This window comes from Artemia sp. Qi Xiang Cuo, chromosome 7 (assembly GCF_049724085.1).
Source record: "Artemia sp. Qi Xiang Cuo chromosome 7, ASM4972408v1, whole genome shotgun sequence".
In the NCBI taxonomy this organism is placed as follows: Eukaryota; Metazoa; Arthropoda; class Branchiopoda; order Anostraca; family Artemiidae; genus Artemia; species Artemia sp. Qi Xiang Cuo.
In genome coordinates, this window is record NC_142800.1 from 24,522,869 (window position 1) to 24,546,018 (window position 23,150).

At 35.6% G+C, this 23,150-nt stretch overlaps 1 pseudogene; it reads right to left on the minus strand.

Annotated features, from left to right (window-relative positions):
- Positions 1-798: 798 nt before the first annotated feature.
- LOC148950079 (uncharacterized) lies at positions 799-19,360 on the minus strand (annotated as a pseudogene).
- Between the last annotated feature and the right edge of the window lie 3,790 nt (positions 19,361-23,150).

Genomic DNA, 23,150 nt, shown 5'->3' on the forward strand with positions numbered 1-23,150 from the left:
TGCGTAATTTGCGCTTTACTGAAAACTATATTTGTCCTGAACAGTCCTTGGAACGAATAATAATCCGGTCTAAGACTACTATGTAGAGATAGCTTTAGTAGGTGATCTGTTTTTTTTATATAAATCATGGCTTTGACTCTAGGATCATTGTTATGTATATCTGTAAAAATGCTTTGACAATAACCAACATATTTGCTATCTCTTAGCTCTCCCTACTCAGTTTAGGATAAAATATACCTTTCTGAATTGCAATTTACCTGTTTTGAAAAAAATAAACACATTTAAGGTTTCAACCAAAACTGTAGACACTTTTGAATTTAGACCCAATTCAAGTTTTTTTTCACCGCATCATTAATATCCTTATTCTTCAGAAAGATTTCTGCTACTTCTTTAGAATCTCCCAGATGGAAAAAACTACAGGGGTTGCAATTTTCGTCATTATCGTCAAGCAGAGAATCTTGATAATAAAATCGTTGCTGGGATACAAAATGAGGCTTTGTTTCTCGCATTTGAAAGGGTCACAAACTATTTGTGGTTTTTATGTTCCATTGATCACATTTTCCTGCTCTTTTAACCTAAATTCATCATTCATCTTATACTTAACAAATTCTTGAAATAAACATCTTTCAGAACTCATATTGCTCTCATCTTTTCCTTTATGAGAAATATCTTCGTAGAACTTTTTTCTTATACTTTCTCTCAACGGTTTTTACGTCACTATTCTTCGCATTACTGTTTATAGAATTATCCAGTTGGGTAGGTTCTGCTGTTTTGATAAATTCAAGTTTAGCGCGTTCATTAATCTGCTACTTCTTTACAATCTCCCAGATGATAAAAGCTACCAGGGTCGTAATTTTCCTCACTATCATCAACCAGCACATCTTGACAATCAAATGGTTCCTGGGATACAAAATGAGGGTTTGTTTCTTCCCCTTCTAAACTACTAATACTGAAAGGATCAAAAGCTATTTATGGTTTTTCTGTTCTAATGACCACACGTTCCTGTTCTTGAGGTCCAAACTCATCATTCATCTCATGCTTAACAAATTTAAAAAAAAGTTTTCTTTATGTTACTGTTTATAGAATTATCCAAAGGGGTAGTATCTGCTGTTTTAGTAGCTTCAAGTTTATCGTGTTTATTAATCTCTAATACCTCATATATTAGATTTTCTATACCTTGTTTATATATCTTGTCAATATTGCTTTCCTGAATTTCATTTTTTTGCAAAGTTTTTTTTTGAATTTATGTTGATGTTTTTTTCAGATTTAGAGGATTCAGTCTTTTAAGATGTGATGCCATCTGATGGCTTATGACTCATTTGTTGTTCTTCTATTGGACTGAAAACTTTTTTACCACCACTCTTATTTGTATAACTATTTTTATGCCATCTGCTTGGACAATATTCTCGTTATTGCTTCAATTCAATTTTATTTGAATAAAAGCATAACACAAACATCAATAACAATAAAGATCCTAGAAGATAACTTGTTAAGGACCAAAAAAAGAAAAAAAAATAAAGTAACACTGAGAAAAAAAAATTATAGAAGAATAAAACATGGGTAATTAAACCAAAACTGTTAAAAATTGAAAAATCAAATTAAAATATAAAGTTTTGTTATATTTTTGAACAACATTAAAAAACATGTGGCAAGTTGAACACTGGAGTGGATTTTGTTCTGTTGAATACAATAGATTTGTAAATGGGAGATTGCTGGGCAGCACTTGAAACGCATTTAGGAATTTTAAAGGCTCTATTGGATGAACGGAGACAGTGGGCTTTTGAATTATTAATATTATAATAGGTTAGTAGTTGAGGTGGAAGATTATTTTGGAAAGCAGAGTAAGCAAGCGATAAGTTTAGTTTTTGTATGATTTGATCAAGTGGAGCTATTCCAAAAATCACGAGTTGGAATAGACGGGGAAGCCGAAAAACTAATGGCACGGTTTTGGGCAAATTTTAGTTTTTTAGTAAAGGACCGTTTTGTATTTCCCCAAACAGATCCGCAATAAGAAAGGTAAGAAACAATTAAGGAATAATAGAGGTTAACTAGGATGTCAGGAGGAAGAAAATTATTCACACAGTTAATCATAACTACTTGTCTCAAAATTATTGCTGTGATGTCAGAAATATGATTAGAGAATGACAAGCATGAGTCAATAAATACACCAAGAAACTTGGCAACCTCCACTTGTGGGAGGATGTCGGAGGAGTACTTGAAACCAAGAACAGGTTGGATAACGTTTTTGTTGTAGGGGGTTCTGAATAATACTATTTGACTTTTTTTGCTATTAATGGTCATGTTATTCGCATGGCACCACGCCTGGACTCGGTTCAGAAGGACTTGGGCAGACGTTATTGCCAATGGTAGATTAGTGCCAGTGATGAAGAAGTTGCTGTCATCAGCAAATAATACAGGATACATTGAAGGGGCCAGGTATATAACAAGATCATTGATATATAGGAGAAATAAAATAGGGCCTAGAATGGAGCCTTGAGGGACACCCCTCCAAACAGTTAAGAGCTGAAAGGATACTCGACCCAGGCTCAAAATCTGTACCCTTCCAGAAAGATAAGAATCAAACCAAGAGAGGGGAACACCACGAACACCATAACTATTTAATTTACTTATTAAAATACTATAATCGACTATGCCAAAGGCCTTAGAAAAATCCAAAAATAAGCCCAATACAGTTTTTTTTAAGGTCGAGTTGTGAGCGTAAGAACTGTGTGGCGTCAATTAGAGCATGGGAAGTTGAGAATTTCGACCTAAAGCCATATTGGTGAGGAGAAATCAAGGATACAGAGTGCTGACTGTCAAACAGAAAGGGAGACAGACGTCTGAAGATGATTCTCTCGAGCACTTTGGATATAACAGGAGAATTGAGATTGGACGATAATTACCTATCTCAGTTGGATCGCCCTTTTTAAGAACTGGAATAACAATGGCTGACTTTAGTAAATCAGGAGAGACTCCGTGGGTTGGAAATAGGTTGGCAATATGCTTGATGGGCTCATAAACAAATGGAGAAATGGTCTTCAGGGGCTCATGACTTAATCCAATACAGTCATGAGTAAAACTATTAGGGAGAGAACCGATGATTTGAAGTACCTCATTGCTATCAGTTGGGCAAAAAACATGGATCTAAAATTGAAGCAAGGGAATACAGCCTGTGAGGAGGAGCGGGAGTCAGTATGAGGAACATTAGAAAAATAATTATTAAATGTATCAGGTGCATGTAAGGGATCAATTAATCTATCATTTGTGTCTTTAAGGTGAATAGGTATAGACTTTGATTTTCTATTTTTTGAAAGTATATCATTAATGGTGGACCAAATCTTTTTCAGGTTTCGTTTGCAATTGAGAATTTTTGTATAATAATAATTTTTCTCCGCTTCACGGATGAGTTTAGTGTATAAGTTTTTATAAAACCAATCCACCATGTAATCGTGATTCCCTATTCTGCGTCACACAGTCATAACTATCAATTTCAAGTAGACTCATTGTATGATTACGAAGCCACGTTTCATTCAATGCAAGCACATCCAACTCAGATAACTTACATAGTTCGGTTATAAAATTAAATGAACTAGAAAGACCTTGACAATTCAAATGGAAAATCCTCAAACTTTGCTGACCCATAGTAGATTTATTTCCAATATCAACTGGAAATTTATATTTAACCACTGGAAAATCCTCCATCGTTCCTTCATCATAATCCGGATTTAAGACCCCATTCCCCAGAACATCCCAACTAAAAGAATTTCCCTCGAGTTTTTTTCAATCTTTTATTGTCATAATCCAACTCATTTTTTCAAGACACAAGCTTAGGAGGCAAAGGAGGAAACTCATAGAAAACTTAACTCTACTTACAACAACCACAAGTGATCTCCAGTATCCAGGAGGGCCGCAATCAATAACAAAAGAAAAAAAACTGAAAAAAAGAGAAAATAAATTAAAAATAAAATACAAAATAAAAAGATACAACATACCATAAATAGCGACGAAGACCACACTGCCATTTCATCATAAACAATAAGTATAACAACATGGAACCCTCCATAGAAGACAGTAGAACACGTTCCACCGTTTCGTACAAAAAATCCTCCCCGCCGCTCCACCCACTGCCCATACAACATAACAAAAAAAAACTTATGGAAAATAAAAAGGGAAAAATCTCAATCAAATTAAAAAATAGAGGATAATGCAATCGAGGGAAAATATAATTGGTTTTCTTCATCAGGCATATACTTGTGCTAGTGCCGCTAATCACGAATACAAAATTCATCTAATAATAGCAAAAAATGACTCTTAACTTCAAAACAAAACAAATGAAATTCTAGAATCAACAATCAAGTAGCTCTAGTATTGGCTCATTATACATATATTTCACTTTTCCAACACCTTCTCTCTCAATCTGAATGAAGGGAGGAACAGTATTAGATACTCAAGCTGGAATACTCTTTCTACTCAATATAGATTTAGTCTCGTAAAGTCTCTTCCGCGCTTCACGAACACACAATGGAGCATCATCGCTGACGTAAACATTTTTCATAGCTGTATTTGAACCGAAAGTCTTATTCTTAAGTTTTTTCCCGTTACGAAAGATCATAAACTTCGCCTCGCGTGATTTAACATTCACTTTGAAAAACTTTTGCTCTTTTTTATTCGTAACAATTGTAAATTCTGGAACCTTTGTTAATTCTAAACCATTGGTACATATTTCTTAAAATAAACTTTTAGCAGTGGCTACATCATCACAAACTGTATTCCACACAATAATGTTATTTTCTGTAGATAAATATTCCACTGAAATTAATCTTGCCGACAACGAAGACGTCATTTCACGGTAATATTTTGCTTCAGTGGATACAATATGCATTTGCGTTTTTAGTGAAATTACTTCTTCATTTACTGCATCACAATTTTTACCAACTTGAGCAACATTGGATTGTAAGATAGCTTGAGCATTTTCCACATAAATTACTCGATTTTCTAGATTAGCCAATCTCGTGTCAATTGATTTTAATGTACTTTGAGATTCCGTTACGATTTCAAGAATTTTCGAGAAATCGTCCGCTAATGACTGGATCGAAGCACGATTTATTGACTTTTGCAATTTGATTTATTAAAGTTATAAAAGTAAAAACATTTATATTTTTTCAGTAAAGTGCAAATTATGTTCTGGCCTTGGGAAGGCTTAGGGGTTTTGAGCCCAACTCATGATACCTTCTGCTCTTTTTGAGTTTGACTTGGTTGTTTATTGTTATATCTGTCCGATTTGGGTTTCATTTATTTATCATTACTGATTTGCGGAAGTTTCACGCTTCGTAGATTATTTGATTTAATTTTTGCTCATTTTTTGTTTAATGGAGTTCTTTACTTTTCTTTGAAAAACTTATTTTGTGGAAAGTTTTTTTTAATTAATCATCTTGAAAGATCTAATTTCCAGAACTTTCAACTACATTGAACAAAATGGATATCTCAAAATTTGATTGGATGTGTTTGGGGAAATGGTGGGCGTGAGAGGAGGGGGTTAGTTATCCTTCGATCACTTTCTGCTATTAAAAAGGGAACTAGTCCTTTCAATTTCCAATTGAATTAGCCCTTTTTGAAGTTTCTGCAACATCGCTTTCTATAAAAACCTTATATGCCCCCAGTGCATAACTTACAACCCTTGCCCTGAGGGCTCCGAGGGGGGGGGGTTGTCATCCTTAAAGACCTTATTTACAAAACGTTCAACTACGTTGAATAAAATGGCTATCTAAAAATTTTGATTGGATGTGGTTGGGCAAAAAGTGGGCGTGAGAGGGGGGCTAGTTGCCCTCAAATCACTTTCAACTATTAAGAAGGGCACTAGCCCTTTGAATTTTCAATCGAATGAGCACTTTTTCAAGTTTCTACGATAAAGATTTCAATAAAAACCTTATATGCCCCCAAGGCACAACTTTTAACCCTTACCCAGAAGACTGTGGAGGGAGTGTCCTGCTCAAAGGTATAATTTCCAGAACTTTCAACTGCGTGGAACAAACTGCCTATCTCAAAATTTTGATTGGATGTGTTTGGGGAAAAGGTGGGCGTGGAAGGGGTGTTATTTTCTACGATAACGCTTTCTATAAAAACCTTATATGCCCCCAGGGCATAACTTACAACCCTTGCCCTGAGGGCTGTGGGGGAGTGTCTTCCTCAAAAACATAATTTCTATCTGGAAATCAACTATGCTGAACAAAATGGCTGTCTTAAAATTTTGATTGGATGTGTTTGGGGAAATGGTTGGCGTGGAAGGAATGTTAGTTGCCTTCCAATTACTTTAGAGTATTAAAAAGGACACAAGCCACTCCAATTTCCGATTGAATGAGCCCTTTTCAAAGTTTCTGCGACAACTTCTTCGGTACGAAGTGCCCTGGTCTAAAGGGAAAAATAATGAATAATACATTGTGCCAACATCGTTCTTTATATACCCCCAGGGCATAACTTAAAACCCTTGCCATGAGGGTTGTGGGGGAATGTCCTCCTCAAAAACATAATTTATATCTGGAAATCAACTATGCTGAACAAAATGGTTATACAAAATTTGATTGAGTGTGTTTGGGGAAATGGTGGGTGTGGAAGGGATGCTAGTTGCCTTCCAATAACTTTCAACTATTAAAAAGGGCACTAGACATTTCAATTTCCAATTGAATGAGCCCCTTTTGAAGTTTCTACGACAACACTTTCTATAAAAAAAACATTATATGCCCCCAGGGCATAACTTATAACCCTTGCCCTGAAGACTGTCGGGGGAGTGTCCTGCTCAAAGGTATAGTTTCCAGAACTTTCAACTAAGTGGAACAAAATCTCAAAATTTTGATTGGATGTGTTTCGGGAAATGGTGGGCGTGGAAGGGGTGTTAGTTGCCTTCGTATCACTTTTGACTATTACAAAGGGCACTAGCCATTTCAATTTCCAATCGAATGAGCCATTTTTGAAGTTTCTACGACAATACTTTCTATAAAAACCTTAAATGCCCCCAGGACATAACTTACAACCCTTACCCTGAGGGCTCTGGGGGGTTGTCATCCTCATAGACCTATTTTCCAGAAATTTCAACTACGTTGAACAAAATGGCTATCTCAAAATTTTGATTGGATGTGTTTGGCGACAAGGTGGGCGTGAGAGGGGGGTTAGTTGCCCTCCAATCACTTTCGACTATTAAAAAGGGCACTAGCCCTTTGAATTTCCAATTGAATGAGCCTTTTTTGAAGTTTCTACAACAACACTTTCTAAAAAAAACTTTTATGCCCCTCAAGGCATAACTTACAACCCTTGCCCTGAGGGCTCTGGGGGAGTGTCCTCGTCAAAAACATAATTTTGTCTGGAAATCAACTACGGTGAACAGAATGGCTATCTCAAAATTTTGGTTGGATGTGTTTCGGGAAATGGTGGGCGTGGAAGGGGTGTTACTTGCCTTACAATTACTTTCGACAATTAAAAAGGGCACGAGCCACTCCAATTTCCGATTAAATTAGCTCTTTTCGAAGTTTCTACAACTCCCTCGATACGAAGTGCCCTGGACTAAGGAAAAAAAATAATAGATTGTGCCAACATTATTTTATATGTCCTCAGGGCATAACTTAAAACCCTTGCCCTGAGGGTTGTGGGGGATTGTCCTCCTCAAAAACATAATTTGTATTTGAAAATCAACTATGCTGAACAAAATGGCTATCTCAAAATTTTGATTGGATGTGTTTTGGGAATTGGTGGGCGTGGAAGGGGTGTTAGCTGCCTTCCAATAACTTTCTACTATTAAAAAGGGCACTAGACATTCCAATTTGCAATCGAATGAGCCCCTTTTGAAGTTTCTACAACAACTCCTTTAGTTAGTGCACCAAGCCAGGCTATCTTGCTTATTTCTAGTCTGGGGTACGACGGAAAAAGGTTTTTATGAAAATTATGTCATAGGTAGACTGAAAAACACCAAAGCCGAATATGTAAACAGCCCTTTCGTATGAGTCGGCAAACCAGAGATTCCTAAATTTAACCGAAAGGTTTCCGGAAAGTGACATCTATCGATGTGCTATGAGCTGAAACCGCAAAAATCCCAGGCGTCGCTACAACTCTTGTCTTTTTTGTTTTGCGTTACAAAGAAGAAACAGAAGAATTAATACAGATTGGTCATACTATAAACAAACTCCTTTTAAACAAACTTGCAAACCTTGGAGTACCCCCTAAGCTAGTATCTTTTATTAAATCCTTCATAGAAGTGCGAAGTTTCATCGTTTGTGTTGGTTCAGCGTCTTCACCCCAAAAGACAATAACCAAAGGCCTACCTCAGGGAGCTGTCCTAAGTTGCCTCCTATTTGCCCTATGTCTCTGGGACATGAACCTACCCCACACGAATCTACAATATGCTGATGATCTGGTGCTATGGTCATCTGTCAACACCTTTCAGATATCACATTCAAATCTTCAAAAGTAAATTTTCCATTTTTAAAAATTCTCTCAACATTCAGATTTACATATTGCACCCACTAAGTAAAAAATAATCCAATTTCACCGAAAGCAAAACCATGTTAATGCAAAACCAACTCTAAATAAAACAACTATTCCAGAAGATAATCATATTAATTACCTAGGTCTCATGCTTGACCAAAAACTTATTTGGCAAATCATAGGGGCAATTTCAAAAGATTTACGCATTGCGTTTTAGCATGAAGAATATTGACATTTTTTCTTTTAAGTTGGAGAAAGAAGGAAAAAAGAGGAAAGACTTGATGATAAAGGTTCTCCCCTTGGATAATATGTTAACTAGGATCATTATACCCATTTTAAAGTAAGAATTGTTTTATTAGCATGTCTCCTAAATAGGAGTCACAATTCTAAATTTATACCAAGCCCTGATCCTGAAAAATGTCTGCAGTAATCTGCCATCCGCCACTCTGGCAAACCCTATCTGTTCTGGAATTTGGATGTAAAACAATCCTAAAAGCAAAGGGTTTTTGATGCAATATTTTATGTCTTGAGGACATAATATATCTGGTAGTTTGTATGTCTTGTAATGTATGGTAGTCTGGTCAATCTGGTAGTCTGTAGCCGATAAGTCTCTATCTCAGTCAGTGGCAATTCTGTGATAAGGCACAGCATCAAAAATTGCTTGCTTTTTTTAATAATTTTACAGCAGAGTTCGAACCCCTAATTGGGTTGCAATCAAGGCAAATTCATGCCAAAGTTTGCAGCAGAGCTTGGGCTTCAGTTGGGCCCAAACTTGCCTCTTCAGAAGCCTGTACAAACCGGAATTTTGCTGGCAACATCGGTATTACGAACTGTTTCAAACAAAACTCAGTAATGGAATGGAGTATTGATAAGAAAATTGATTCAGTTTTCACAAACTTTAGAATTTTCTGCAAGTGCTTGGTCAATTTGCCGGAAAAGGGTGAGCTTCGGCGAGGCTTCGGATCGTCATAAAGACGACAGTATGTAAGTCAGCTTAGCTCCAGAAACACTCAGGAGTTAATGGTTCTAAAAAATATATACAAAAGTTAAAGTGCACTTAGTCTTGCATTAGGATTGTTTGCAAATTGATTTCTAGTTTTTTATACATAAAAGCAAAAAAAAATTTACTGTTAATGCTGAATTTTTACAAAACAATTGTGTTATGGGGACAAGTAGTTTCAGCTGTTCTTGAATACTGTCTTATATCTGTGAAAATGTTATGAATAAATCCGTATTTGTATCGTTCAAACTACCGCTTGGGGGTGGCATCTCTCTGGCGAAAAAAAAATTGGACCACGCGGCTATTAAAAACTCATAAAATTCAAATGATACTTAAAACAATTAGGACATAGTAACGATTCATGAGGAAAACGACTTTCAAGTCAATACCTTACCTAATTTTGCCAGCACCTGCTCGACTCGAATAGGTTACATTGCCCTACCACCTTACATTACCTTTACCACCTACCTTCTTCTCAGTTAGTATTAGATTAACAATGTCAAAATGAGACCATCCAAGTAGTAGCCTAGAAACTGAAAGCTGTTGTTGCCTAGCGTTTTATTTAGTACTTAGTGTGTTAATGTTGACAGTCCGAGGCTAGCTGTATGCTACAGGAAGCGGGCTACTCTCGGGGGCACCAATTCTTGTCCGCATTTCCAATAAAAGCCACGAAATCTGGTGCATTTTGCGGGATATTTATATCAGTAGGCGCTAAATATCTAACCCGTTCAGCGGCATTTTTGTGATAGGTAACATTGCTATTACATATAGTCTTGAACGAAATTAAGTAATGCAATGGCGAAAATAAAAACTCTCACGAAAATAGGAACCTTGCTCTTGTTTGGAGACCTCTCAGTTTTTCAGAAAAATAATTTTCCTGTTCCTTGGAAAAGCAATTCTGATGGCAAGGAACTGAAGGTGACGATTTGGAGAATCTAGGGGTGTCATATTCGTAGGTATTTCAGACTCATGTAAATAGCCAAGCGCGCCTAAATCTCAGAAATATTCTTTTCTTTTATTTTGGTCACGAGAATTCCCCGCTTCCTGTATTATGGAGAAATAAAACCCGTTTTATTTTGATATGATGCATGCATGCACTACTATGGTTTTTGCTCAGCAGTAAGAAAAATTACAATCCACCTTATGCGCTTGTTTTTCCTGTCCGGTGAGAACTCCCTGGTATATGTGTTTAATATAAAGTTATTCTGTATGGGAGTTGTTGATTTGAAGGGACGATGGGTAGTGGGCTGCTTTAGTAATTCGATGGGTTTTTCACTTCATCATTTATTCGGATTTCTGTTTTAAGTAATTCGTAATACTTTGGCTGATAAACTCTTTGTTTGCGATGGCATCTGTGTAGAGCTTTGCTAGCTTTTTGTCTGAGATTTAGCATTACAGTAAATAAAAAAACGTTAGTGTGTTGTGGTTGAAGACATTCCTTGGCCTCCGGGCATCTTGGATACTGCTGCTTTAGTCGTTGATACTCGGGTTTCTACGAAAAAAGGCGCATTAGACTCACTGGAACAACAATGTCCACTGAGGAGCCATACACAAGTTGTGAAACCCTAAGTTTCGTGGTGTTTACCGCCTCGTACGAATGTGCCGTTGTTATTTTTAGAATCAGCAAGGTAGATTTAGGGGGGGGGGGTAGGCCCATTTTCATCGATACCTTTTTCCGTTGGGGTATATGTCACGTTTTTTACTTCCGGCGCCCTGACTACTTCGATACGAAGTGCCCTGGTATGGAAGGAAAAAAAAAAATACATTGTGCCAACATCGTTCTTTACTTAGGCAGTGCGATTGCGCTGCCTATGATCATAGGCAACGTAATATTGCTGCTTAAGTATCCTAAATAAACAAAAATCAATTGTAACAACCATAGGGTAAAGGCACCAATGATTGGACAGTGCAATTTTGGAACCAATGTCGAAATTTTCCTTCAAAACGGGATAGCTCTGCTTAGCCGTGACTTAGAGCGCCATCTCTTGGAGCCGTCGTTATATTTCGACGGTGTGAAACGTGGACACTATATCCGGTACAGCCAGATATGAAAAGAACATTCAAGTCATTCAGTTTTCTGTTTTCAACACAAAAGGAGCTCCCGGCAATTTTTCAGCTATGTAATGTTCTAACTATCATTGCTTGGTTATTTATAGCAAGACAAAGTTGGGATAAGTACAATTGTGTCAAGATACATCTGATCTTCTCTGAAATGTAGCCACATTAGTTTTTTCTTGATAAAATCGAATGAAAATGGCGACGGAAATTACATTGTTCAAACTACGTTACAAGAGTCGAAAATTCTTGTTTAATGTAGTGGAATACCAGGCAGACTAAAAATGTTCCTTCAGCCGCATTCAAGCGTAAATATTAGCTTCTATAAAGGGATTTATTTCTTTGGCAAATATCTCGTATTCACCTTGTCGAAATTTTGGACAGACAGCAACAGGTCCTGTCGAAATATAAGTGACTTTGTCAAGAATTCACTGAACATGTAAAACAGATGAGAAATAATAGGTGTCGAAATTCCAGGATTCACTGACGAAACCATAGGCACCATAGCTGTCGAATTTACGGGTGCTTTCAGCGCAACGAGAGATTTTGATGATTATTATTTCTAATAATATTTCAGATGAAAGAACATTTAAACAAAAGGTTTTTTTTTAAACTTTGAAGTTTTTTTTTAAAAGGTTTTTTTTTTAAACTTTGATAGGGTCTAGGAAAACGGGAGTGGATTTCAAGAAATTTAAGTAGTTTATTTGATTTAGTGGATTTTATTTTCTTATGCAGATTCTTAGTTTTGTCCCAAACATAGGTCTACACGTCATTTCGTATAAGATTTTGTATTCGATAAAATTTGTATTTTTTATTCGGATGAAGGATAAATAAGGTTATAATCTAAAAAAATCTGGACGGGGGGGGGACAGTTGCCCCCTCCAGACCTGATTTTGCACCCCCACCCCCCCCGTCCAGATTTTTTTAGATTATACCCTTATTTATCCTTCATCCGAATAAAAAATACAAATTTTATCGAATACAAAATCTTATACGAAATGACGCGTAGGCCTATGTTTTGGGCGAAACTAAGAATCTGCATATGAAAATAAAATCCACTAAATCAAATAAACTTCTTAAATTTCTTGAAATCCACTCCCGTTTTCCTAGACCCTATCCCTTCCGAAATGCTAGTGAAACAATTTTGTTATACTAAATTTGTTATACTAAATACTATTTGTATTTAATAATGTGTATTAAAATTTGTTGTACCGATTTTGTTATACCAAATACTACATACTCAAAACGATTTTGTTAGTTTTATTACTTCTACTTTGCATAGTCTTTTATACTTTTATACATTAAATGAAGTTGAAGAAAAACAAACAAACAAGAATATTCCTTTCAAATACACCAGGCTCTACCCATAAGTAGTTCCCAAATATTTAGATGCGTGTCTAATTGGGTTCCGACTTGTGATAAAAACAGTTAACTTTATTGTTGTGTCAAATTTGTAGGTGAAAATACTCTAATTTTAGAAAATTGGAGTTGTATACCCTTTCCAGACAAAACTTCAATTTTCTCATCAAACAGTTAGATTCCTAGATGTTTTTCCTACATACTGAAACCCTTTTCAAATTGAAAGTCTTTAAATTAAGACTTCTAGAGTAGAAAAACTGGTTTTTTACAAAAACTGTCGAATCATCGGTTCGACACTCTATACGCGTGTCAAATCGGGGTTCAACTTGCGTTAAAAACAGGTAACTTTATTGTTGTGTCGAATTTGTTGGTGAAAATGCTCTAATTTCAGAAAATTGGAGTTTTATACCCTTTCCAGAGAAAATTTCAAGCTTCTAATCAAACAATTAGATTCTTAGATGTTTTTCCTACATACTGAAACCCTTTTCAAACCAAAAGTCTTTAAATTAGGACTTATGGAGTAGAAAAACTGGTTTTTTACAAAAACTTTCAAATCATTAGTACCTTTACCCTAGACAAAAACATATAATAGCTTCTAGCTAATGTAAATGAATAAATAAATGTTAAAATAAATATAACTTGACTTGGATATAGAAATCAAGATTAAAACAAACAAAAATCACTACGAACAAGTTTGGCTATTACCCTCTTCCTTAAGTGTAAAAGTCTAATGCGTAATTTGCGCTTTACTGAAAACTATATTTGTCCTGAACAGTCCTTGGGAAGAATAATAATCCGGTCTAAGACTACTATGTAGAGATAGCTTTAGTAGGTTATCTGTTTTTTTTTATATAAATCATGGCTTTGACTCTAGGATCATTGTTATGTATATCTGTAAAAATGCTTTGACAATAACCAACATATTTGCTATCTCTTAGCTCTCCCTACTCAGTTTAGGATAAAATATACCTTTCTGAATTGCAATTTACCTGTTTTGAAAAAAATAAACACATTTAAGGTTTCAACCAAAACTGTAGAAACTTTTGAATTTAGACCCAATTCAAGTTTTTTTTCACCGCATCATTAATATCCTTATTCTTCAGAAAGATTTCTGCTGCTTCTTTAGAATCTCCCAGATGGAAAAAACTACAGGGGTTGCAATTTTCGTCATTATCGTCAAGCAGAGAATCTTGATAATAAAATCGTTGCTGGGATACAAAATGAGGCTTTGTTTCTCGCATTTGAAAGGGTCACAAACTATTTGTGGTTTTTATGTTCCATTGATCACATTTTCCTGCTCTTTTAACCTAAATTCATCATTCATCTTATACTTAACTAATTCTTGAAATAAACATCTTTCAGAACTCATATTGCTCTCATCCTTTCCTTTATGAGAAATATCTTCGTAGCACTTTTTTCTTATACTTTCTCTCAACGGTTTTTACGTCACTATTCTTCGCATTACTGTTTATAGAATTATCCAGTTGGGTAGGTTCTGCTGTTTTGATAAATTCAAGTTTAGCGCGTTCATTAATCTGCTACTTCTTTACAATCTCCCAGATGATAAAAGCTACCAGGGTCGTAATTTTCCTCACTATCATCAACCAGCACATCTTGACAATCAAATCGTTCCTGGGATACAAAATGAGGGTTTGTTTCTTCCCCTTCTAAACTACTAATACTGAAAGGATCAAAAGCTATTTATGGTTTTTCTGTTCTAATGACCACACGTTCCTGTTCTTGAGGTCCAAACTCATCATTCATCTCATGCTTAACAAATTTAAAAAAAAAAGTTTTCTTTATGTTACTGTTTATAGAATTATCCAAAGGGGTAGTATCTGCTGTTTTAGTAGCTTCAAGTTTATCGTGTTTATTAATCTCTAATACCTCATATATTAGATTTTCTATACCTTGTTTATATATCTTGTCAATATTGCTTTCCTGAATTTCATTTTTTTGCAAAGTTTTTTTTTGAATTTATGTTGATGTTTTTTTCAGATTTAGAGGATTCAGTCTTTTAAGATGTGATGCCATCTGATGGCTTATGACTCATTTGTTGTTCTTCTATTGGACTGAAAACTTTTTTACCACCACTCTTATTTGTATAACTATTTTTATGCCATCTACTTGGACAATATTCTCGTTATTGCTTCAATTCAATTCAATTTTATTTGAATAAAAGCATAACACAAACATCAATAACAATAAAGATCCTAGAAGATAACTTGTTAAGGACCAAAAAAACAAAAAAAAATAAAGTAACACTGAGAAAAAAAAATAATAGAAGAATAAAACATTGGTAATTAGAGCAAATTTGCTAAAAATGGATAAATTAAATTATAATATCAAGTTTTGTTACATTTTTGTATAACTTGCAAAAACTTGTGGTAAGTTGAACACTGGAGGGAATTTTGTTTTATTGAATACAATAGATTTGTAAATGGCAGATTGCTGGGCAGCACTAGAAACGCAGTTAGGACTTTTAAAGGCTCTATTGGATGAACGCAGACAGTGGACTTCCGAATTATTAATATTATAATAGGTTAGTACTTGAGGTGAAAGTTAGTAGTTAGTTAGTAGTATTGTGGAAAGCAGAGTAAGCAAGCGATAAGTTTAGTTTTTGTATGATTTGATCAAGTGGAGCTATGCCAAAATCTGAATACAAATCACGAGTTGGATATAGACGGGGAAGCCGAAAAACTGCTTTAATGGCACGGTTTTGGGCAAATTTGAGTTTTTTAGTGAAGGACCGTTTTGTATTTCCCCAAACAGATCCGCAATAAGAAAGGTAAGGAACAATTAAGGAATAATAGAGGGTAACTAGGATGTCAGGAGGGAGAAAATAATTTACACGGTTAATCATAGCTACTTGTCTCAAAATTATTGCTGTTATGCAAGAAATATGATTAGAGAATGACAAGCATGAGTCAATAAATACACCAAGAAACTTGGCAGCCTCCACTTGTGGGAGGATGTCAGAGGAGTACCTGAGACCAAGAGCATGTTGAATAATGTTTTTGTTGTACGGGGTTCTGAATAACACTATTTGACTTTTTTTTGCTATTAATGGTAATGTTATTCGTATGGCACCACGCCTGGACTCGGTTCAGAAGGACTTGGGCAGACGTTATTGCCAATGGTAGATTGATGCCAGTGATGAAGAAGTTGCTGTCATCAGCAAATAATACAGGATACATTGAAGGGCCCAGGTCTATAACAAGATCATTGATATATAGGAGAAATAAAATAGGGCCTAGAACGGAGCCTTGCGGAACACCCCTCCGAACAGGTAAGGGCTGAGAGTATACTCCACCCAAGCTCACACTCTGTACCCTTCCAGATAGATAAGAATCAAACCAAGAGAGGGGAACACCACGAATACCATAACTATTTAATTTACTTATTAAAATACTATGATCGACCATGTCAAAGGCCTTAGAAAAATAAGCCCAATACAGTTTTTTTTAAGGTCGAGTTGTGAGCGTATGAACTGTGTGGCGTCAATTAGAGCATGGGAAGTTGAGAATTTCGGCCTAAAGCCATATTGGTGAGGAGAAATCAAGGATACGGAGTGCTGACTGTCAAACAGAAAGGGAGACAGACGTCTGAAGATGATTCTCTCGAGCACTTTGGATATAACAGGAGAATTGAGATTGGACGATAATTACCTATCTCAGTTGGATCGCCCTTTTTAAGAACTGGAACAACAAGGGCTGACTTTAGTAAATCAGGGGAGACTCCGTGGGTTGGAAATAGGTTGGCAATATGCTTGATGGGCTCATAAACAAATGGAGAAATGGTCTTCAGGGGCTCATTACTTAATCCAAGACAGTCAGGAGTAAAACTATTAGGGAGAGAACCGATGATTTGAAGCACCTCATTGCTATCAGTCGGGCAAACAAACATGGATCTAAAATTGAAGCAAGGGAATACAGCCTGTGAGAAGGAGCGGGAGTCAGTATGAGGAACATTAGAAAAATATTTATTAAATGCATCAGGTGCATGTAAGGGATTAATTAATCTATCATTTGCGTCTTTAAGGCGAATATGTATAGACTTTGATTTTCTATTTTTTGAAAGTATATCATTGATGGTGGACAAAATCTTTTTCAGGTTCCCTTTGCAATTGATAATTGTTGTATAATAATAACTTCTCTTTGCTTCATGGATGAGTTTTGTGCATAAGTTTTCATAATATTTATAGTTAGATAGGTCAATATCACTACTGGTCTTACAGGCTAACTTATATAATTTGTTTTTACGATATGAGGAGACAATGAGGCTATGTGACATCCAGGGGCAAATAGGGATATTTTTCCGTTAGTTTTACGAATAGGAAAAGTTGAATGGATAATTTCACTTAGCCTTTTTGCAAAACTATTTGTGGAAAAATTTACCTCTTGACAATTTAAGACATCGGACCAGTCAGTGGTTCTTAGGCAATCGATAAAATGGTTTATATTTTCAGAGCTATAACTTTGAGTAGCTGTCGTGATATTAATTCTAGAGCGAAGAGGTAGTGGTTGCAGCGGTAAATAGGTGAAAATTAAATAGTAAAATGGTCTGACAGATCTAAAAATATTATATTTGAGGATCGTTTATTTCCCTGGTACGTGGATACAAAATTGTTATCAATTATTGTTTATGTTGATCTCACAGGATCGACTGTACTAGGGAAAAAAGTTGTGGGTAGAAGACCACTCGCGGTTACCAATTCAAAAAAAGTGTCAGATTCAATATTTTTATCAACATTAGGTAGGTTGCAATTAAAGTCCCCAAGAACTATTGCCTTTTTATGGGGTAGGTTAATAAAATTAGAAAAATCATCAAACAGATTACAAAAACATGAGGTCGGAAATGGAGGAGGTTTATAAAATAAGGAGAGTATATAGGAATTTTGGCCGATAACTATGTTAACAATTATTGAATAAATACATCTGAGGTTTAGTTGTGTAGAGAAAATAGATTCGCACTCTGATAGCCTGGTAAAATTTACATTCGAACGGATGTAAAGTGAGATACCACCAGAACACTTTGTCAATCTCCTGGGCATATGCATTATTTGGTAACCAGGGAGTAAAAAATCACTAGTGCCATCATTATCAGAAAGCCATGGATCTGATAATCCTATTACATCAAAAGGGCAGACACAATTAAATGAAATTAAATTTTTAAACTTGAGCCACTTATCCCGGATGTTTCTGATGTTGAAACAAAGAACATTAAGGGAATTATTATTTACTAACTTTGGCTTCACATTGGTAGCAAATTCGAGAAAATCAAGGTATTTACAACTAGCATTTGTTAAGGTACCAGGGGGGCTGCTTATAGAGTTGGCATGCTGATTATCATCTATATCGAGATTATTAAAAGCTATGTTATTAGAAAGGGATGTATTAGTTAAAAACGAAAAGTCACACATTAATTTTTCATCAGGCATTCTGATTGTGACTCAATCAGCCTATGTTGTCTTAAAACACTCTCACTTTTAATTTCTACTTCGGAAACTATTGTCTCGCCGAAGTGGGTTTTTGCCAAATTCTTCAGAATAATGCATTTCAACTGATTGGGTAACTCTAATTAGAAGATGAGCATAGAGGTAACTGTAAAGCTGGCTAATTTAAAGTACACGTTTGATTCATCTTCCAAAGCATTTGGAGAAACTGTGTGAAATCTGTGGGGAGTAATTCCAGGTAGCTTTGTCGGTCTTGATGTCTTTCCTTGCGCAGGATTTTCCGAAAGGGGGTTCTTCAGGGTTTTTTGGGGGGCACTTGATATCAAGGGGAACCATGAATTAGCTTTATCTCGGATGAGATTATTCTGAAAATTTTCAATCCTAGGAGAAGCACTGAGAACTTTTGATGTCCTGGAGGTAGCTGGTTACCTTGGGCTTGTTGGTCGTTCAAGGGCTATTGGTTGCCTGGGGACTGTTGGGGGACGGGGGACTCTTGGTGTCCTTGGGACTTGCATGGCTACAAAAGGGATTGGAAGTTGTTGCTCTTTTGCTATTCTTAGTATCTCTGCCCTTTGTTTATATTTGGGACAGTTTCCTTTATCTAAGGACTGATGTTTGCCCTTACAGTTAGAACATATTGGGTCAAATTGACAGTTTGACTCATTATGGTTCTTGCATAGTCAAATTTTAAAAATGTTAGAATCCTCTCTACAGTGTTTATCTGAGTGCCCAAGCTTCAGATATTTTGTACATTGTAATGGTTTTTCTTTGTAAGGCTTGAAAGATTTTTGTTGGCCAAAGAGGAACACTTTGTCAATATTGAATTGTCCTTGAAGTTCAAACAACACAGTTTTAAAGTTTGAGCTTTCAGTGGTTTCGCGACCAAGGGTATGAACGCTAGAGACCGGAATGCATTCACCTTTTTCGTTCATCAATGCTTCCGTCAGGTCCGAGTTTAAAAACGATTTAGGGACATTGTAGAGCACTATCTTTGTTTGTATCGGGCTTGGGGACCACATGTGGGCTGTGACAACAACATTTTCAACACTTTTTAGCTCCATTACCTTTTTCACTGATGTGGGATTGTTCAAAAGGATATCTATGGATCCTGATCTATTTGTATTCATATTAAAGTTGCAACGAATGGTCTTGAAGAGAGAAACTCGCAACTCTGGTAGATCACGGTGGGTAAACAAGCATTTATCAGATTGGGGAACTAGTTGAATAATTACTGGGGAATCGGCTGGATTTCTTGAAGAGTTGTTCGTGGTATTGGTTTGATGTATTATTGCTGAATCTGGTGGACTTTTTGTTCTCTGTCTTCTACGCTTAGCCGAGTTTACTATCTTAAAGCCTTCTTCATCTTTTTCAGTATCAGTTGTTAAGGGTGATGGACTTTGGGTTGCATCCATGTTTAGGGTAAGAATACTCTTCAGAGAGGTCGCTGGTACATTTGCAGTTGTAGGGGGGGTTCTAACAAGGACTTTTAAAGATGGTTGAAATGGTGACTTACTCATATCCCTATCAGGAGGTTGTTTTGGAGGCTCCTTTTTTCCAAACATTTGAGCTATTCAAAATCACAAAAATTCGAACACTAACTTGAAATTGTTTCTCAATAAATTCAAAATAATCAACAGTAACGAGAAAAGTACCAGTAAACTGGTTTAGTGTTTACTATTCAGTTACCAAGAAATTTAAATATTCCCTATTTTAACAAAGTTAAATAGATTAATGGGTCACCTTAAGTCAAAGTATCCACAAGTCTTATCCAAGACAGGAATTATTCACGTTTTCTTCACAGGTTAGGTTTCAAAATTGCTCGTTTCCAGATAATAAATAATTCCCAAGAGAAGTCTTATCAAAAACGTGAACTAATCACGTTTTTGTACACAAGTTAGGTTGCGAAATTACAGGAATCCAGATTATAAATAAATCACAGGAGAAGTGTCTCCTCTGAACTCTCAATCAAGACTCTTTGATAGTTTGAGTTCTGGTGGCCTCATATGTTTCAACTTTCATCGCTTTTTCCCTAACTGAATGTGACATCTGAATGACTCTATTCTCCTCATGAAAATCATTTTTTGAAATATTTGGGATTTTTTAATTTACTTCTTTAGAGCTTGTAGCACTAAAAGAACAAACAACATACTGAAATAAAAAATCTAGTGATGAAATACCCTTTTCTCATTAGAATTTTTTTAGTGTGAGGAGGGAGAGATCACAAACAGAAATTATCCGGCATGTGAGGTGGGCTGCCCTTTCATCATCCCTCGGTTTTTACGCTATAGCTTGACTTTTTGTTATAATTCTTTATGAAAGATTGCTAAAAAGCAAGGTCCGCTGAATTTGAATGAGAAGTTTGTTTCTTAAGAATTTTAAGACTTTAGCGCCCAGGAGGTTTCCTCTATTGTCCACGCTGTTCACCGAGAAAAAGGATCATTTTTAAGTACAGGGCTATCTAATATTTCTAATTGAATATGTTACACTTGACTTTAGTTCAAAATTATTGCTTCTAAGGTGAGCCAAAACTCGGAATAACCATACTTGATTAGATACTAATTTATCAATTTAACCCATAACTGTATGTTCCAATTATTTCTTGTAAAAAGAATTAGTTTTCTTTGGACCTTTGATAAACTTTAACTTCAACAGGGAAAACCCTTTATTGAATTTCCCTAGACAGAAAGGACTTCAAATTCTTAGTTTGACAATATTATTCCACTTTTTTTCTAGCCTGTCTGTATAACGTCGAGACCAACTATCTGTATCTGTAAGTAGTACAGGATTAACGAAATGAAAGAACGACCAAAAAGGGTAATAAAGTTCTCTTCCGTATAACGTCAGAGAATCCACAAGGAGATAAAAACACTAAATTGAGAAAAGGTATACAACCAACAATTTCTACTCCCTGTTGTGAGTTTCCTGCCTTAAACCTTATGTTATTCCATGTTGATTCCACTAATTATATGCTTCTGGGGAGGCACACTTGAGTTCTTAAAATTTGTTAATCGCAAAGTATTTTTATCATTAACAGACTAGGCCTTAAAACAAAAATGGGAATATAAAGACGAAACTATGAAACCCTCAACCAAAATGAAATAAAAATTTAACAAGAATCTTGAGTTATTTACAAGAGGGATCTCCACCCTTTACTGTAATCTAATCAATTTTAATTAGATCACGTATCTCTTACTTAATCAGAATAAATCTAAAAACTAACCTAAATTATCCGAGAGAACTCAACGCTCTAATAAACCAAATGGGTAAGTTCCCAAACGGGAAGATAGAGCTATGTCTAAAGTTAGGGCCAAAAAGGGTAACACGCAGGATTTAATTGACAACTTAATTCAACGCATTCACGGTTTAGTCAAAAGTGACGAATATTATTTTAACTTTACATTGAAAGAAATTGAGATAAGGCAGGTGCTTGACATAATTAGTTAAAAAGGTTACTTACCAAAAGTTCCTTTCTAGTCTGCTCTCCTCACAAGATAACCCAGATTTCTCTCTGATCCGTATATTTTATTCAATTTGTTACTTAACTTTGATTTGCTTAGCGACCTTTCCGTTCCGTCTTTTTAGCCCATCCCCAATTTTCGGTTAAAAAGTATTTTTTTTTTCCAGTTTTTAGGGCCTTGATTCTAAAAGCTTGAAATATCGACAATCCACTTTGTTTTATATAAAACTAGTCTCAATTGGATTCTCAACTATTTATTATGGGTTCAAATGTCGTTCGATACTTAAACAAAGAAATTTCACTGCAAGATTTACGACTGGGTTTACAAAGCGAAGTTAATTTGAAATTTAAGCTAATTTAAAATAGTCACTTTATTTCTGATCTATTGGATCAAAGGGGATTCCAACTTTTACTGAAATTGAGTTACTAAACTGATAAAAAATTAAGGCCTCGTTTCAGCAGATATCTCTATCCTCTGTACCAGCCTCTGTAATAAAGATAAATATTCATTTATCTTTATTTATTATTTATTTTTTATTATAATACCACGATAGTTAATTTTTTATTCTACTTTATTTCATCATCTCTATTATTTTATAAAATATACAGACGTGTCATTATTCTAAAGCTTGAGAATGGTAAAAGAACTCACTAGACCTTCTTAATGTGTTTTTTTCTAATCATACTTCATCTTCTTCCAATTCCTCTAGCAAACTTTTGCTATTTCTTACTGAACAGGTAGCACGTCTTTGAGCTCGGACCCCTCATCTTCGAAGCTCTATTCATAGCCCATGTTAAAAAAGAGATTTTAATATTTCTCTTTCGCTATTTCAAATTTTTGCATTCTCTTTTTGTAACATGGGCTCTGAATAGAGCCTTGAAGAAGAGAGGCCAGAGCTAAAAAACGTGATACTTCTTACCTGTTCAGTAATAAATAGCAAAAGTTTGCTAGAGGCAGTGAATAGATAATATTTGGAAATGATTGGAGACGGTGGGCATCTGCCAACAAGTGCTAAATTGAGAGAGGAATTTGGGACAATATTTGGGGGCGCCCACCCGCCCAGAGTCTCGGGCAAGTGACCTCAAAATTTGAAAATTTTTTGAAAAATTGAAATTTTCTCAGAATGTGGGGCTGAGCTTAGGCAATGAATAGGTACTATTTGGAAGATGAAGATGACTTTAAACGATTGTTTCCCTGTTATTTAAAGCAAATTAGTGGTCCTGTTTCAATTCTAAATTCTTGGACAACATTCGTAAGACCATAGGCGGGCGTGCCTTGTTTGTCTCTCATTCCAGGGAATCTAACAACCCTATGTCAATTTTAAATTCTTGGTCAACCTGCCTCAGACTCT